Genomic DNA, 17,757 nt, shown 5'->3' on the forward strand with positions numbered 1-17,757 from the left:
GAACATGCACGAGATGGCCTACGCTCAGGGGATAGGGACAGAGGGACCGCATCCAGTTTGGTGGAGTGGAGTTGGGGACTACACGGGGGTTTTCCATTCCTACGGAGTGGAACAGTCGACGTGGGGACACCTCGATCCCTTCCCTTACGGCGGCTTGACTCCATGGTACGCAGCCCGGGAGCGGGGAGGAGCAGGAGCAGGAGTGGATGCGGGGATTGGGACATCAGGAGCTGGTACTTCGGGTGGTGGTGATGATGAGGTGATGTTTGAGCAGCAGCAGCAGCAGGAGTGATCCTCCTTGTTTTCTTATCCTTGTTGATAGTAGTTGATGTTGGATGATGATATCGGTGTTAGACTTTAGTAGTTGTTTCCTTTTATTGTTGAGATTTAGTTGGATTTGTATGATTGGCCATAAGGCCGGAATTGCTACACTAACCTTTTGGCAGGATTATTGAGAGTCGGGGCATCACCCCGACTCAATTTATGTGACAGTCTTGTGTTATATGTTGGTTTACGACGGTTATGAAAAGAGCTTGACTGCGGTACTCGACGTAGTACCCCACACTCTATCGAGTAGTGCGGGAAGGGAAGTAAAGAGACATTCGATCTCGAGCTACTCGATCGAGTAGCCAAGACACTCGATCGAGTAGCATGGCACTCGATCGAGTACCGCTAGTTACTCGATCGAGTAGCACTGTTACAGGGGGTTTTTGAAAATTAAAAATGTTCAATTGTTTTATAATTGCAAGTTTACTGTTTAAACGTGGTCATTAGTGTATAGTAACACCTTTGAACCGTTAATTTCATATGTTGCAAGCCATGATTGAAGTTTTATAAGCGTATTTGTCACAATTAGTAAGGCGGTAATAATTTCTTGTTACTTTTATTTTGCATACGCCTCATTACGATCTATTTATCGGAGTTGTAGCTCCTCGTACATTTGTACATACCATGTTAATATATGTTATCAACGGTGACTAGTTATTCCGGTGGCGTGTGTATGATTGTAGTCTAACGAGTGTGCAATTAGTGAGTAATGTCTATAATAATGTGGTTTTCTTTCATGTTTTGATGCCCATAATAAGTAATACGTGTCAATATTGGGTGGTGAACTTCGGGGACGAAGTTTCTTTTTAGAGGGGAAGAGTAATGTCGCGAAACAAAAGGGCGAAACAAAAAGGCTGTTTTTGAATAATGCTTTGCTTGTTTATAATGTTGTCGGTATTATGTTTTGTTGTCGGTATTATGTTTTGCTTCAACTACAAAAATCCTGAGATATAACGAATTACTTTAGTCATTTAAAGTGAAGGGGCTGTATGTTTCAAGAGACGGTCATATAAAAAAAAATATATATATATATAGTAAAAAAAAAAAAAAAAAAAATAGTCATAGTGTGATAAATCGTACTCGAGTTACGTTGTCAAGTAACATGGTGGCATTGGTTGTACCATATGATAATTAATGTGAGAAATGTGTTGGATTGACGGGTGGATAGTAATTATTGTATGTTGGGAGATCGTGAGTGACGATTCGCATTGCGGGTTGGATGCTTTACATATATATAAAATAACGGTTGTCTGTGATAGAGCTTGCATGATAGTGGCAAGAATCGATAGGTATAAAGGTGGACGGTGATGATGATGACATGGGGGGGGATGGTGTTTTACAAGGGTAGTGGTTTAGCCGGGAAGATTGGTGAGATTATGTTGGTTCCGAGTCGTTAGCGGGATGGGTGAGTTGAACTTCGGGGACGAAGTTCTTTTTAAGGAGGGAAGACTGTAATACCCGCCCTTTCTAGGGACCCTTTGACCATCGTTGACTGACCTTGGGAGCGGGATGACCTTAGAGTTGGGTGCCGAGGTCATCTAGAGTTGAGTTGAATGAGTGGTACTCGATAGAGTAGAGGCTACTCGATCGAGTAGCTAGGTTACTCGATCGAGTAGGGGGTTACTCGATCGAGTAGGTTGGGTACTCGATCGAGTGCCCAGTTTCCAGCGGGGGTTATATATCGCGTTTTGTTAGATCCGCATATCACTTTCGCCACTTTCCTCCTATCCTTCAGCCGCCTCTTCCCCTTCCCTTCACCTCAAAACCTCCATGGGTGCCTTTTGAAGATCCTTGAGCCTTAGGAGAGCGTCTCTTGAGTCGGGTAGCGGTCTCTTACTGAGTTTCCCCTATTAGGTATGTCATATTCATCATCCGTGCCTTTGCTTCTATAGTTAGGGTTTTGCTTGTAGTAATAGATATTTGCATGATGATAATAGGCTTTGCTTGGTTCTTTGGACGGGTTATCGTCGGCATGGATTGGTTGCGGTTGCTTAAAGGTAGGTTCGCCTACTCGGTTCGTTGACGGTCTAGTGTGTCGGTCGTTGTGGTAGTGTTGTGCTTGTTTGTTGTAGTATCTGTTTGTGTTGTGACTGTGATGGTGATCGTTGTTGATGGTTCTCGAGATGCGTTCTACCTGAGTGGGGTCACTTGCGGGAGTGATTCACGCCTAGTTTCGCCCTTCGTGGAACCCGCCACGGGAGGGGATGTGCACATTAATGGACGGGGTTATCGCTCGTACGATGAGCGGGGCTTAGGTGGGAACGGCTGCGGTCCCCCACTCGGCGAGTGGTGGTCCAGTGGACGGTCGTGTGAGTTGATTGGGTTGTGGTGACTGAGGTTGGAGTTGGTGGTGTTGTTTGTATTGTTGATTGTAGTTGTCATTGTCTTGTCTTGTCTCAGTACTGACCTTGTGTGGTTGTTTGTTTGTTATGTGTCTGCCGTGATCCCTTATGGTGAGCAGTCGGTCTTAACAGGTGTTGATGATGTTGATAGCTGATTTCCGGGCGGGGATGAGTCTTCACGAATTGTGACGGTTATAGCGAGTAGTTTGTTTGTTGTAACATTGTATTATATTTTGGTTTAAATCACTTGTAACACAACTTAATAGTTCTTTTATTGACGTTTGATAATTACTTACCTCGGGCAACCGAGATGGTAACGCCCTTATATGCTAAGGAAGGCCTAGTTAAGGCCCCTCTGAATATCGGGGTGTTACACGGTCGGCGTAAGACAGAGGTTTGAAACGGTTGTGAAAAACCGGGTTTGAAAATCGTCATTACGACGGCCTAAAAAGGCGTGCAACGGTCGGCGAAAGACCGAGGTTTGAAACGGCCATTATAACGGCGCAAAAAGGTGTTTTTGAAACGGTTGTAGAAAACCGGTTTTGAAAGTCGTCATTAGGACGGTATAAAAAGGGTTTACGACGGTCGGCGAAAGACCGAGGTTTGAAACGGCCATTATAACTACGCAAAAAGGTGTTTTTGAAAGTTTGAAAATGACACGGAAGGACTTATGATCACATAACACATAAGCACTCTAAGTTTCATTATATTATGCATAATGTCGACACGGATTTTGTCTTAAAAGGGTGGGTTACACACCAAGCAATCAAACCCCGATTTGCCAGAGGGATACCAATCCAAACAAAATATGTAAGGAGGGTGCCCTAGCCTCGTGCTCGAAGGTGATGAAAGCTCTTTGACGAAATAGAAATGTGTAACGTCAACGGTATGCTTGACTCAATCGAGATTCGAAACGAGGGGATGAGAAAACTCACGCCGACGGGATGAGTCAATTGGTCGAAAAAGGTTAGGTTGTGGGCCCGGACAAGGAACCCGACTTATGACCGTAATATCAATTAATGCACTTTAACCACGACCTCATTCGAGTTTCACCTCTAAGGATCACAAAGACACAAGTGTCCTAGTTTTCCCCAGCGGAGTCGCCAAATCTGTGGACATGGGCCACAGGCCGGTCTGTGGATTTGTGCCACCTACCGATCTGCGGTCACGGGCCATCTGCATGCCAAGCCAAACTGTGGACATGCAGCGGTCCTTTTAAAGCCACGCTCGGCGGCGTAAAAATGCTTTCGACCGGATCGCTTTAGATCGGTCGGTTTCGTCTCGGCAAAGGTCTCGAAACGATTAGAGATGTTCGGAGTCGCCACCAAGCATTTGTGGGATGCTTGGAACCCGTTAGAATCCACTCTATACCTAGGTCAATCAAGGCAAAAAGCGGTGCTTGACATAGGTACTAAAGATAAGGACTCGTCCCCCTTTTAGCATTCTATGCCTAAAATGACTCTCGTGTGCCCTGGATAAGGCAATCCACTATCCAAAGGTTCTGAGTAAGGGGTGAGGGTACGTATTGGGAAGCCCTTTAATCGGACACCCAATCCCGCCCGCGTTAGCGGCCTCTACTGATCGATTGTGGTTGTTTAAGTGCAAGAGTTGATAAAACGGTTTAAATGCATGAATGCGCATCCAAAAGTGTTAACCTAACATGTGAGCTTTCTAAGTCGGTTTGTTAATCCAAATATCAAGCATAAGATGTCAAGTTGGATTTAGATTGATTTGCATGTGAAAACGGAAATTAAACATCTATTTACCAAATTCGGATTACGATGCTTAACACGATCCATTTATTTGAAAAAGGGTGTCAAATGACAAAGTGTAAAAACATTAACTTGTCAATCTGATCCGTCATGTATTCGGATTAACCGTAATCGGGATCGTCCTAGACAAGTGTTAAAAACGAGGCAGAACAGCACCAGGAAGCCCCATTAGGGCGCGAGCCTATTGGCGAGGTAGGGGGCTCTGTCCTGGTTTTAAAATATGAAAACAAGAGCTGCCTTGGGGCGCGAGCCATGAGCCGAACCAAGGGGCGTCTCCTGGTTGTTGAAAAGGTTGTTTAAAACCGTATTTATGATGAAAGATTTGCAAATATGATTTGCATGACTCGGAATAATTACTATTGTGTTAGTAATATCCGTTGTCGGATTTGCATGTTTGAAAAGCATAGTAAAACGTGTAAAAGGAAAATATTTGATTTGAACTAATTATGTTAAGTTCGATTATTTGTAATTAGTCAAGTTTGTCATCGTACTCGGATTAAACCGACATGGTATAAAGAACCAAGGATGATTATGGATTATGACTAATATATTTACAAATGTAAACAAATGAGAAAAATGGTAAATAAAATAAAAGGTGTTTAAAATACCCTTTAATTTATAATTAACCAATAATATCATCGAGTCACGGAATAAACCGTCATGGTATGAAGAACCAAGGATGATTTTTGTAATGGTCAAAATATGTTTATTGATACGTGCATATTCTATACACTTTATCTGCGGTTTTGGCACGTATTTCCATGCATATCTGTTAGCTTTAAGCTACTATTTCTCCCGAAACGGTTTACTTTGCATTTTCTATGATTTATTGTAGGAATGAATGGAAGTAAGCTAAATCGAGCCTAAATCGTCCTCCGGAGGCAACTTCAGGGAAGCTAGGAAGAAGGAGGTTCGTACTCACTCACCTCGGGATGCGTGCATTGAAGTGAGGAGCTGTTTTTGAAGAAAAGAAGTGTTTCTGCACAGCACCATCAGTCGATCGACTATGCTGTAAGGTCGATCGACCACTGAAGTTCATCAGACGCTACTGGATTGCTACCATCAGTCGATCGACCATGCTGACCGGTCGATCGACCAGTCTGCGAGCTGAGATTTATTTCTTCGTGTTAGACTTTTAAAAGCCCAACTTGTAATTAACTTTTGGGTATCTTTTATCAGTAGAACGCAGCAATTATTAGGTTATGTTTTTCATTATTGAGGAACTCAGTTTTAGATCTAGCTTTGGGAACAGAAAACCCCGAATTCGATACTTTGTTCATCAATTCAATTAGTAAGTTTTATGCAAGTTTCCTCTTCTTTTAATTCTTGTTATTTCAATTCTTGTTCTACCAATTTAATTCCAGAAATTCATCTTTTGTCTTTTGTCTTTTATATAAATTCAATCATGTCAATCTTGTTCTTTGTTATCAATTTAGCAATTATTTTAGTTTTAGTCATGCGTAGCTAATTGTTTTGATTGGGAACGAGATGAGCCATGGCATAAATTAGGATTGTTTGTTAGCATGAATTCTTCCGCATCGATCTTGTTGTCTTTTGATAAGCCTTTTTACTAGATTGAAAGATTAGTGATTAGAATTATCATTAGATCGGAATTTCCTTTGAGCGAAAGCTTTGAGAAATTTCGGGGAATTAGAAGACCGCAAGGTTAATTTGAGCATAGACCGAAAGGCTTGCTTATACCCCCTGAGACCGTATTATAGGATTTCTGCTACCTTATTGTCCTGACCATCGCCATGGTGAACCGAATTTCCCGATCCTCTTTTTATCTTGTTGAGAAATTTCATTTTAGCAATTAGTCAATTTAGTTAACCAATCTCAAAACCCCCCAATTAATTGTTACTTTTATAGACTGAAAAATAGCAAACAAAATCAACCTTGTCTCTCTGTGGTTCGACCCTTACTATCACTAGCTATAGTTTTAGTTTGGAATTATAAATTTAATTTTGATACAAAACGACGGTATCAAATTTTGGCGCCGTTGCCGGGGAGACGGTGTAATTCTGTTTGCTTTATTTTTAGTTTATTTTTCTTATCTCAAGGAACTTTGGTTCCTTGAGGCCGTTGCTTACCTTTGCTTCTAGTTTTGCTTTTGCACAGTTAGAAGACAGGTTTTTGAGAGGAAGACTTGAGTACTCTCATTTTGGCAATTATGGCTACAATATATGATAATCTTCAGCCAAAGGAGCACCACCTTCCAAAAGGGCACCAGTTACCTACTCCTACTACGGGTAACTTCGAATTTCGTTCCTCTTATATCGATTTAGTGGAGCGAAATTAGTTTGCTGGTCTACCAGATGAGGACCCCCTGAAGCATATGGAAATTTTCACAGACTACTGCTGTTCCATACCTATACCAGTGGGGTGACTCGGGATGAAGTAAAGGGGTTGATGTTCTTATACTCCTTGAAGGATTATTGTGCGAGATTGGTACCGCTACCTTGATAGGGTAGCAAGCTCGGAGTCACTGGACTGGACATCTCTAGCATTAGCCTTCTACAAGAAGTACTTCCCACTTTCAAAGACCGACGCCTTGAGAAGTAAAATCACAAGTTTCGGCAAGGAGTGATGAGGGTTTTGCGAAGCATGGGGACGTTTCAAAAGTTTGGTCCATTTGTCCCTCACCATGGTTTCCAGCAATGGTATCTTTGCAACCTATTTTATAATGCTCTATATGATGATTACAAGGTCATCCACGGATGCATTTGCTAATGGTAGGTTCCAAAACAATACCGGTCAAAGTAAAGGTTGGAACACTATTGAGGAGATGGCAGTCCATAGAGCCGAGTTTGGAAGTTCACGTGGAAAGTCACGAAAGCAAAGTGATGAAATGAGTGCCGTTGTGACACTTATAACTTCTATTACTGCCCGTCTCGAGAAGCTCGAGATTTCGAAGCTTCAAGGAGAAAGTTGAAATACTGTTCAAAACTCGGATGAGATCGAGAAGTTGAGAGAAATGGTCCAACTCCTTTTGGTTCAAGTGGCGAATATGGAAGCAAAGGGATTGAGTCCTCAAAGAATTTTGTGAAGCAATTGGAGAATATAGAGGCTAAGCAAGTTGCTAATTCTTCAAGCAAATGTGAAGGGCCGATTGAAACGATTAATGCCATTAATCTCAGAAGTGGCCTCTCTTATGAAAGTCCCGACAAGCCAAAGGAAGACTCGGGAAATGATGAAGAAGCTCGTTTAAATTCGGTGCAAAACGAGCTCAATTGCGATTCCGGTCGATCGACCAACATTGTCGGTCGATCGATCAAGGCGTCGAGATAAAATAGTTTCGATCGAAACTATTCACACCAAAGATCGTCGATCGACCAACATTCTCAGTCGATCGACTGAGTCACCTGACGAAATCAATTCTGAACAGGAACTGTTCACGCCCAGCCCAAGTTGGTCGATCGACCACTCATATCGATCGATCGATGGAATCGATGCAGGATGCAAATCCGTCAACTAGTTTGCATGATTCTTTACTCATTGATGATTTGACGGGGGTTTTAAACCTACGGAAGCCGAAGGTTACTGATCCTACGGCCAGTGTTGCAGTCCCGTATCCGGAGCGTTTGAAGACTACTAAGCTGGAGCGTAAGTTTGGTAAGTTTCTGGAGATGGTCCAGAATCTCGAGGTAACGGTTCCGTTCACTGATTTAATTACCCAGGTACCCTCTTACGCTAAATTTATGAAAGACATTTTAAATCGTAAGAGAAATTTTCGTGATGATGGTAATGTTGCTTTTGTGGAAGAATGTAATGCTCTTTCGCAAATTAATGTACCACCTAAATTAAAGGACCCGGGTAGTTTTTCAATTCCTTGCACTATAGGTAACCACGAGATTGGAAAGGCCCTTTGTGATTTAGGGGCGGTGTCGGCGTCATGCCGTATACATTTGCGAAAGGTTAAATATTGGTAGACTTAAGGTGACCGATATTACCGTTCAAATGGCAAATAGATCGACTCAGAGACCTATAGGAGTTCTAGAGGATGTACCCGTTCGAGTGGGTAAGTTTTTTATTCCTGTCGATTTCGTTGTTTTGGACATTGCAGAGGACAATCGGATACCTATTATTTTAGGTAGACCGTTTTTACATACAAAATTTGTAATAGATGTCAAACGCGGAACCATAACCTTAGAGGTAATGAATGACACCATTGAGTTGATCTTGCTCACAAGGCGTGAACCGGTGATGAGGATACATGTTATTCCATTGATATTGTTGATTTGGTCATTACTTGTAATTGGAGGGAATCCTTAGCCAAGGATCCCTTAGCCGATCTAACCCGTTTAGATGAGTGTGCAGGTAATCTGATGGAGAATGCCGAGGAGCCAGATGCTTTGGTAGCCTCAATGGAGAGCTACGAGCTCAATGAGGAAGAAGATGAGATACTTTTAAGCTTGGCCAACGAGAACTTGGTCAACACTTGCTACACCATTGAAGCTGATTCTGTCTATGCTGTAGAGGTAAAAGTGCCAGAGCGTAAGCCACTTCCTCCTAATCTTAAGTATGTCTTTCTAGATGATACGGAGCGAGTACCGACTATAGTTAGTGCTAAGCTTAATGATGACGGTATGCGCTTTGATGTGTGTACTTAAGAAAAACAGGAAAGCTCTAGGTTACTCTTTGGATGACATTAAGGGCATCAGCCCTGATGTTTGTATGCACAGGATAGAGCTGGAGGAAGGCCACAAGCCTTACATATAGGGTCAACGCAAGTTGAACCCGAAGATGCAGGAAGTTGTTATGGCTGAGGTGATGAAACTACTCGATGCAGGTATTATTTATACGATTGGCAACTCCAAGTGGGTTAGCCCTTGATTCAGGTAGTCCCGAAGAAAGGAGGGACTACCGTGGTTAAAAATGAAAAAAATGAATTAATACCAACTCGGGTAGTGACAGGGTGGCGGATGTGCATTGATTATAGACAGTTAAATGCCGCCACCAAGAAAGACCACTTCCCCCTCCCTTTTGTTGACCAAATGACTGAAAGACTTGCTTCTAACAAATTTTTCTGTTTTCTAGACGGATATTCAGGGTTCTTTCAGATCCCTATTCATCGGACGATCGAGTAAGACCACTTTTACTGTCCACAGGGTTTTTTTGCATATCGTAGAATGCCTTTCGGATTGTGTAACGCCCCTGCTACCTTTCAGAGGTGCATGATGGGGATTTTTTCTGATTATATAGAGAACATTATGGAGGTATTCATGGATGATTTCTCAGTTTATGGTAGTGACTTTGATCATTGTTTAGCTAACCTTGATAAAGTCATGCAGCGTTGTATAGATGTTAATCTTGTTTTAAACTGGGAAAAGTGTCAGTTTATGGTCAATGAGGGAGTTGTGTTAGGGCATCTGATTTCTGATAAAGGTATACATGTTGATAAGGCAAAGGTGCAGGTGATTGAGCAATTACCTCCTCCCGTGAATGTTAAAGGAGTGAGGAGTTTTCTTGGTCACGCTGGTTTTTACCGGCGTTTCATTAAGGATTTTTCAAAAATTGCTAAACCACTTACACATTTGCTCCTTAAGGATCTTTGTCTTTGAATTTCTTGATGAGTGCCTTACCGCTTTTAACGGGTTAAAGGAGGCCCTAGTTTCTGCGCCAATCATTCGGCCGCCTGATTGGGACCTCCCATTTGAGATCATGTGTGATGCCGATTATGCGGTCGGTGCGGATTTTGGGACAGCGGAAGAATAAAGCTTTGAATGCCATATATTATGCGAGCCGAACTCTGGATGAGGCTCAAATTAATTATTTTACCACTGAGAAGGAGTTTCTAGCTGTAGTTTTTGCCTTAGACAAATTTCGGTCTTATTTGTTAGGTTCTAAGGTTATTGTTTATACTGACCATGCAGCATTGAAGACTCTCTTTATCAAGAAAGATGTGAAGCCGAGGCTTTTGAGGTGGATACTCCTTTTGCAGGAGTTTGATTTGGAGATCAAAGACAAGAAAGGAGCTGAGAATGTGGTGGCTGACCACCTATCTCGTCTGCAGCTGACAGAAAGGGAGGATTCGTTACCTATTAATGATTCTTTTCCTGATGAGAGTCTGTTAGCTATTACTACTTCAGGGTCTTATCCACCTCCGTGGTTTTCTTGATTTTTAACTAACTTTGTGTGACGGGTAGGATACCACCCGAGCTTTCATGGCGCGAAGAAGCGGTTTGCTTATGATGCTAGACAATATTTTTGGGATGATCCTTATGTTTTCAAGGAATGTGCAGACGGTCTCATCCGGAGATGCGTACCTCAATGAGAGGTGAAGGATATCCTAGAGGCTTGCCACTCTTCTGCTTATGGTGGTCATCACGGTCCGTCCAGGACTGTAGCTAAGGTACTCCAACCTGGTTTCTATTGGCCAACTTTGCATGCAGATTGTCGCAATTTTGTTGCCGAGTGCGATGCTTGTCAAAGATCGGGAATATTTCAAGAGACATGAGATGCCACGGTAGGTATTCTTGAGGTTGAGATTTTCGATGTCCGGGGCATTGATTATCAAGGACCTTTTCCGAAGCGATCAAGGTAATAAATATATCCTCGTAGTTTGTAGATTATGTATCCAAATGGGTGGAAGCTATTGCTACTCCCCATTGCGATGCAAAGGCCGTGATTAAACTGTTTAAAAATATTATTTTCCCTCGTTTTGGTGTCCCTCGGGTTGTCATTAGCGATGGGGGAATGCATTTTAAAGAGAAACAACTTAGTGCTTTATTGACTAAATTCGGTGTCCAACATCGTAGAGGTTTGGGGTATCATCCCTAAACTAGTGGTCGGAGTTGAGGTTTCTAGAGAGAATTGAAAGAAGTCTTAGCTAAAGTTGTTTCTAAATCACGGAAAGATTGGAGTCTTAAGTTAGATGATGTCTTATGGGCTTATAGAACTGCGTTTAAGACGCCAATCGGGATGTCACCATACCGATTGATATATGGTAAGACATGTCATTTACCTGTTGAGTTAGAGCGTAAGTCTTGGTGGGCTATTTGTGATTTGAATTTGGATCCTAACCTCTCTCGTGAGAAACGCATGACACACAATTTGAATGAGTGGAGGAATTTAGGTGGCGGCCTATGACAATGCAAGGATCTACAAGGAGAAAACAAAGTTACTGGCACGACAAGAGAATCATAAAGCGCGAGTTCCATATTGGCGATAAGGTACTTCTTTTTAACGCTCGTATCCGTTTATTTCCTGGTAAGCTGAAATCCAGGTGGACTGGCCCTTACACGGTCACAGCAGTCACAAAGTTTGGATCAATTGAATTGGAGACCTCTGCTGGAGAAAGATTCAAAGTTAATGGCCAATATGTGAAGCATTATCATGGATCAGATGCATATGTTGGGAAAGTCGAGGTATTGTACTTCGACCCGTTATTGGATGATGCAAAGTGAGGTAAAAAAGGTCGTGCGGGACCTCTTAAACCAGCGCTAACTGGGAGGCAACCCAGGTTGTAATTAATTGTAATTTAGGAATTTTATTTTGTTATTTCATTTAATTTGCATTTTTGAGTTCTTTTGTATTCTTTAATTCCTTTTAATTTGCAATTTCTTGGTTTGGGAATATGTGCGCCTTTGATAATTTTTGCAGGAATTTATTTTATGCAAAGTGCGTAGGTGGCTTACTGGATGTTTGTGAGAGAAAGACAGGAAATTATGATGGCAAAAATGAATTTTGACGAATTAAAGTCTAATTGCCAGCTCTAACAGTCGATCGACTAAGTGGGTCAGTCGATCGACTGAGGCGGAGAAACCAGAAGCTACTGTGCAGGGATATTAGTCGATCGACTGGGTCAATGAGTCGATCGACCAATACACGAGACTCCAGAAGCTGTTAAATGAAAGATCGGTCGATCGACCGAGTAAAGTGGTCAATCGACCACTCCGCGGGATCAGAATACAACTAAAAAGGGAAGTTTTCACTCATTCATTCATTCACTTTCACAAACTCAGAAAATCATAAGCAAACCCTAATTTCATCCCCCTTTTTCGCGATTTTCACCTGAAATCTCGTCTTACACTTGATTTTTCTTGCTTTAATCTTCAAGTTTCTTCACGGTATGTCTCTAATCCCATTTCCATGCTCTATTTTCGATTTTACTGCGGTTTTATGCGAATTTTTCGAGCAATGTGCATTTGAGATGGAAAAATCGATTTGGGGAAATTGATTTTTGGGATTGATTTCTTGTCTTTTCTATGCTTTAATCGCTTGTTCTACCCTTTCCCCCTTGATTTTCGACACTAGCTAGCAACGAGGAGGCGATTAAAGCCGTTTTCCCCAAAATCTCGAAACCCTAATTTGCGTTTCACATCTGATTTTTATTCGGGTTTCCGTAAATTGACATTGTTAGGGGATTCTTGTTGCTAATGAGTTGTTTGCAGGTAACAAAGATGACGAAAGGGAAGGAACACATGTACGAGGGACAGTCGAGTCAAGGAGCTCCCAAGCGGCCACGAGGACCGCCACTGATGATAGAGGCTACCACGGAGAGTCTACCTGACTATCCGCAGGTTATCTTTGCTAATTCTACTCAACGTGCTAAGTTTTCCCTTTTTGTTGCGAGAATGAAAGTCCCAGCTACCCGATTCCTTCACAAACCTACCTTGGAGGAATTAGGCTGTTATGAGTCAGTTGTGTCCCTGCTAAATGGGACAGGTATGATGGGTCTTGTGGACATGGCTGAGTTCACATATTATGTTTTGACCCTCGAGTTCTTTTCGTCCTATTCTTTTGACTCGGTTTCTTTTGCGGAAAACAAGACTAAGGCTTGCATTTCTTTTCGGCTTTTCAATGTCAACTACTCCCTGACATTAGCCGAATTTGCTGGATTGTTGGGTCTTTATTTCGAGGGTAGAACCTCGGATACCTCTGATGTTCACCGAGTCATGTGGTCTTGCATCAGTGACTTTCATGGGCCTCAAAGGACGGGCAATTCCGTCCACTTGCCCCCTCTTCGCTATTTTCTACGGCTAATGGGTAATACCATTTTTGGCCGTAAAGAGTCAAATAATGTGAAAAACATCGAACTGTCTATCTTGGCGGGTTATCTGAACATTGAAAGTCGGATAGCCCGTATATATAACATCGCTTATTTCACTTCCGCTCACTTTCAGACTGTTAGTGAGGGCACTTTGAACACTATTTCTTGTGGTGGGTTGGTGACACGTATCGCCAACCGTCTAGTTTTACTTTTCCCTCGACAGGAGGACCCCATCGACCCTGACCTGCGTTTCATGGACCTTGCATACGCGAGAGCCGTCCATTGGGTCGATAGCCAGAGACGGTGGAAGATCAATTCTTTCATCTGTGACCCCATCCCCGTCCTTGGCTACACTCCTGTCCTGCCCCTCACCACTGTTCAGGGGGCAGCTCGCCCGCCCTTGCCTAGCTACAGGCTCCCTATCAGGGCGGGCACCACTACCGCTAGTTCTTCGAGGAGAGCTCGTGCCTCCTCTTCACAGGCACCCTCTACCTCCACTACTGCTCCCACTGGCTACCCGACCACTTTTCGACCACCTACTCCTTTGGTTGTCCCTCCGGTCATGGACCAGAGGGCAATGTCACGTGTATTGGGTGATTTGTGCAGGAGCTTTGACCAGCACAGGCTAGACACGGCTCTAGCCCTGTACCCAGTCTACGAGGAGTTAGCCTAGGGAGGGATGCTCCCACAGGGTGCTTGGACTCACCCTTCCTACTTTGTTCCCCCTGTGGGCGGCTACCCTCAGCCTGCCAGGAGACCCCCTCCCACTACTACTGTTGGTGCCTCCACTTCCAGGAGAGCCACTGCCGCTGCTGCTGAGGCGGAGGAGGAGGAGAGCGACTCGGGGTCCGAAGAGGATAGTGGTTCTGATTACGATGGTGGAGATTAGATGCTGGTGACCTCCCCGTTTTTGGCTGGTTTGGGGAGGTCGTATTTTGTGAGTTCCTTCCTTTCTTTATTAGTTTCCTTTTATTTTATTATGCTTTTATTCTCCCATATTTCTGCTGGTGATTTGCTGATGAGCACAATGAGGGCATTGTGCGTTTTGGTTTGGGGAGGGTATTTGCATATGCCTTTTGTTTTGCATCTGCATTTGTTTTGTATTGCATTTTAGTCACATGTTTATTGCATTTTAGTCTGCATTTGTTTTTCAATTCAAAAAAAAAAAAAAAAACAAAGAAAAAAATTAAAAATGTCCTAAAAAAAACCAAAAATATCACGTTTACTTTTGCATATAGTCGAGTCGGATTGGAGTTTATTAATGATGATTTTGCACTATTAGTCAAATATGCCATTCCTTGCCCTTTTCACAGCTGTTTAGCAAGAATTAAAAGTGATTTCTCAAATTTTGTTATGGAATTCATTTCGGGTAATTAGACTTGACTCATTACTTTTGGCAAACTACTTATACTTTCTGAGATATAGAGCCTATAACTGGTGACATTCATGACCGGTTAATTTAGGATTGAGAGTAGTACTCCCTTCATTTCATGTTTTGCACGTGTATGAGTTTTGATTGCTTATTGCCTATACGCATTGGTTTGTGGTCGGTATTGCATGTTTTGAGAACTATTGCATCCTCCCCTTTCTCATTTTACCCCATTAACTCCACTATAAGCCATAACTGCCAGTTGCCCTCAACTACATCCCATACTTAGCCTACCATTGTGCCAAGCTAGGAAGTAGTAGAGGAATTTTTGTCGGATTAGAAGCGGTTTTGGTTCGTTTTGTACTGATAGAGTGAGTATTGATGAGAAGTGAAGGGGATGTTAATGTTTCAGCTGAAAATAGAAAGAAAGAAAATTTCAGGAAAAATGAAAAAAAAAGGACATTTACCTGGGCAGCGAGCTCTGGTTGTGGCAGGGTGGTCGATCGACTGGTGATGTTGGTCGATCGACTGCCATTCCAGAAGAAAAAAAAAAGAGAGGAGTTTGAAAATAATAAGGTTTTGGTTGAATTGAGAACACGCCTTATGTGCCTACTTCATGAATTGGAGGCGTTTGTTTGGGATATTGTGTTGCCTAGTCATTTAAAGGCATGGTTTATATGTTGAGTTGGAGGAACGGGATACGGTTTCCGATGGTTGGATAGGTACTAGCTTGGCTCTTACCTTCACTTTTTCCATAATTGTTTTGCCCTTCCTTTCCCACTTAACCTCACATATCCAAATCTTGCAATAGTTCGGCATGTAGTAGTCCTTGACGGTGGTTATGCGTATGTACGGTAGCTAGAATCACTATTCATGCTAGTCAAGCATACATGTTTTGTCGGTCGCAGTCTAGGTGAGAGTCTGTATTTTCTTCCCTCTCTTTTACATATTTTCTTACCATTTGCTTTGCTGAGGGAAGAGTGACCCGGGAGAGTCCGAATGTATGAGTCTTGCAAGGTCGAACGCCCGATTTAATTCCATGATAAGCATAAATTTGTTCACTTGATTTGAACTTTGCAGTAGTTGATAATGTGCATTAAACGGTTTGGCATTGACTTGTAGCTAGCTCTGAGATATACTTCTTTCCATTTAATTTTTATATGGGTCATAGTGCTTGCTTGGGGACAAGCAAGGTTTGGTTTGGGGAGATTTGATACGTGCATATTCTATACACTTTATCTGCGGTTTTGGCACGTATTTCCATGCATATCTGTTAGCTTTAAGCTACTATTTCTCCCGAAACGGTTTACTTTGCATTTTCTATGATTTATTGTAGGAATGAATGGAAGTAAGCTAAATCGAGCCTAAATCGTCCTCCGGAGGCAACTTCAGGGAAGCTAGGAAGAAGGAGGTTCGTACTCACTCACCTCGGGATGCGTGCATTGGAGTGAGGAGCTGTTTTTGAAGAAAAGAAGTGTTTCTGCACAGCACCATCAGTCGATTGACTATGCTGTAAGGTCGATCGACCACTGAAGTTCATCAGACGCTACTGGATTGCTACCATCAGTCGATCGACCATGCTGACCGGTCGATCGACCAGTCTGCGAGCTGAGATTTATTTCTTCGTGTTAGACTTTTAAAAGCCCAACTTGTAATTAACTTTTGGGTATCTTTTATCAGTAGAACGCAGCAATTACTAGGTTATGTTTTTCATTATTGAGGAACTCAGTTTTAGATCTAGCTTTGGGAACAGAAAACCCCGAATTCGATACTTTGTTCATCAATTCAATTAGTAAGTTTTATGCAAGTTTCCTCTTCTTTTAATTCTTGTTATTTCAATTCTTGTTCTACCAATTTAATTCCAGAAATTCATCTTTTGTCTTTTGTCTTTTATTTAAATTCAATCATGTCAATCTTGTTCTTTGTTATCAATTTAGCAATTATTTTAGTTTTAGTCATGCGTAGCTAATTGTTTTGATTGGGAACGAGGTGAGCCATGGCATAAATTAGGATTGTTTGTTAGCATGAATTCTTCCGTATCGATCTTGTTGTCTTTTGATAAGCCTTTTTACTAGATTGAAAGATTAGTGATTAGAATTATCATTAGATCGGAATTTCCTTTGAGCGAAAGCTTTGAGAAATTTCGGGGAATTAGAAGACCGCAAGGTTAATTTGAGCATAGACCGAAAGGCTTGCTTATACCCCCTGAGACCGTATTATAGGATTTCTGCTACCTTATTGTCCTGACCATCGCCATGGTGAACCGAATTTCCCGATCCTCTTTTTATCTTGTTGAGAAATTTCATTTTAGCAATTAGTCAATTTAGTCAACCAATCTCAAAACCCTCCAATTAATTGTTACTTTTATAGACTGAAAAATAGCAAACAAAATCAACCTTGTCTCTCTGTGGTTCGACCCTTACTATCACTAGCTATAGTTTTAGTTTGGAATTATAAATTTAATTTTGATACAAAACGACGGTATCATTTATCATAAAAATGAATTAAAATGATAAATAAGAGAAAAGGATTTCCTTTAAAATGTAATTAACCAATTAATATCACCGAGTCACGGATTAAACCGTCATGGTATATGGAACCAAGGGTGATTATAATTTATGGCTAAAAAGTTTGTCATAAAAATGATTTGAAACATTTGAAATGGTAAAAACCGATTACAAATAAGAAATGAAATAAAGAGGAAAGACGAGAACAAACACGGTTGAATCTGGCCTGGACGCCTACAAGAGGCGCGAGCCTCCCTGCATAGCAAGGAGCTCCTGTCTCAGGCCAAAACTCGGTTTTGGCTCGTCTAACCTATATTTGAATCGTGTTATGCATTGTTCATGCATATAAACTCATAAAAACAGTAGAGACATGAAATGAATGAGATATTTACACCCTCAAACTTACGTGTATTGATGTTTGCGTGGTTGACGACTTTAGAGACGGTTT

This window comes from Silene latifolia, chromosome 4, assembly GCF_048544455.1.
Source record: "Silene latifolia isolate original U9 population chromosome 4, ASM4854445v1, whole genome shotgun sequence".
In the NCBI taxonomy this organism is placed as follows: Eukaryota; Viridiplantae; Streptophyta; class Magnoliopsida; order Caryophyllales; family Caryophyllaceae; genus Silene; species Silene latifolia.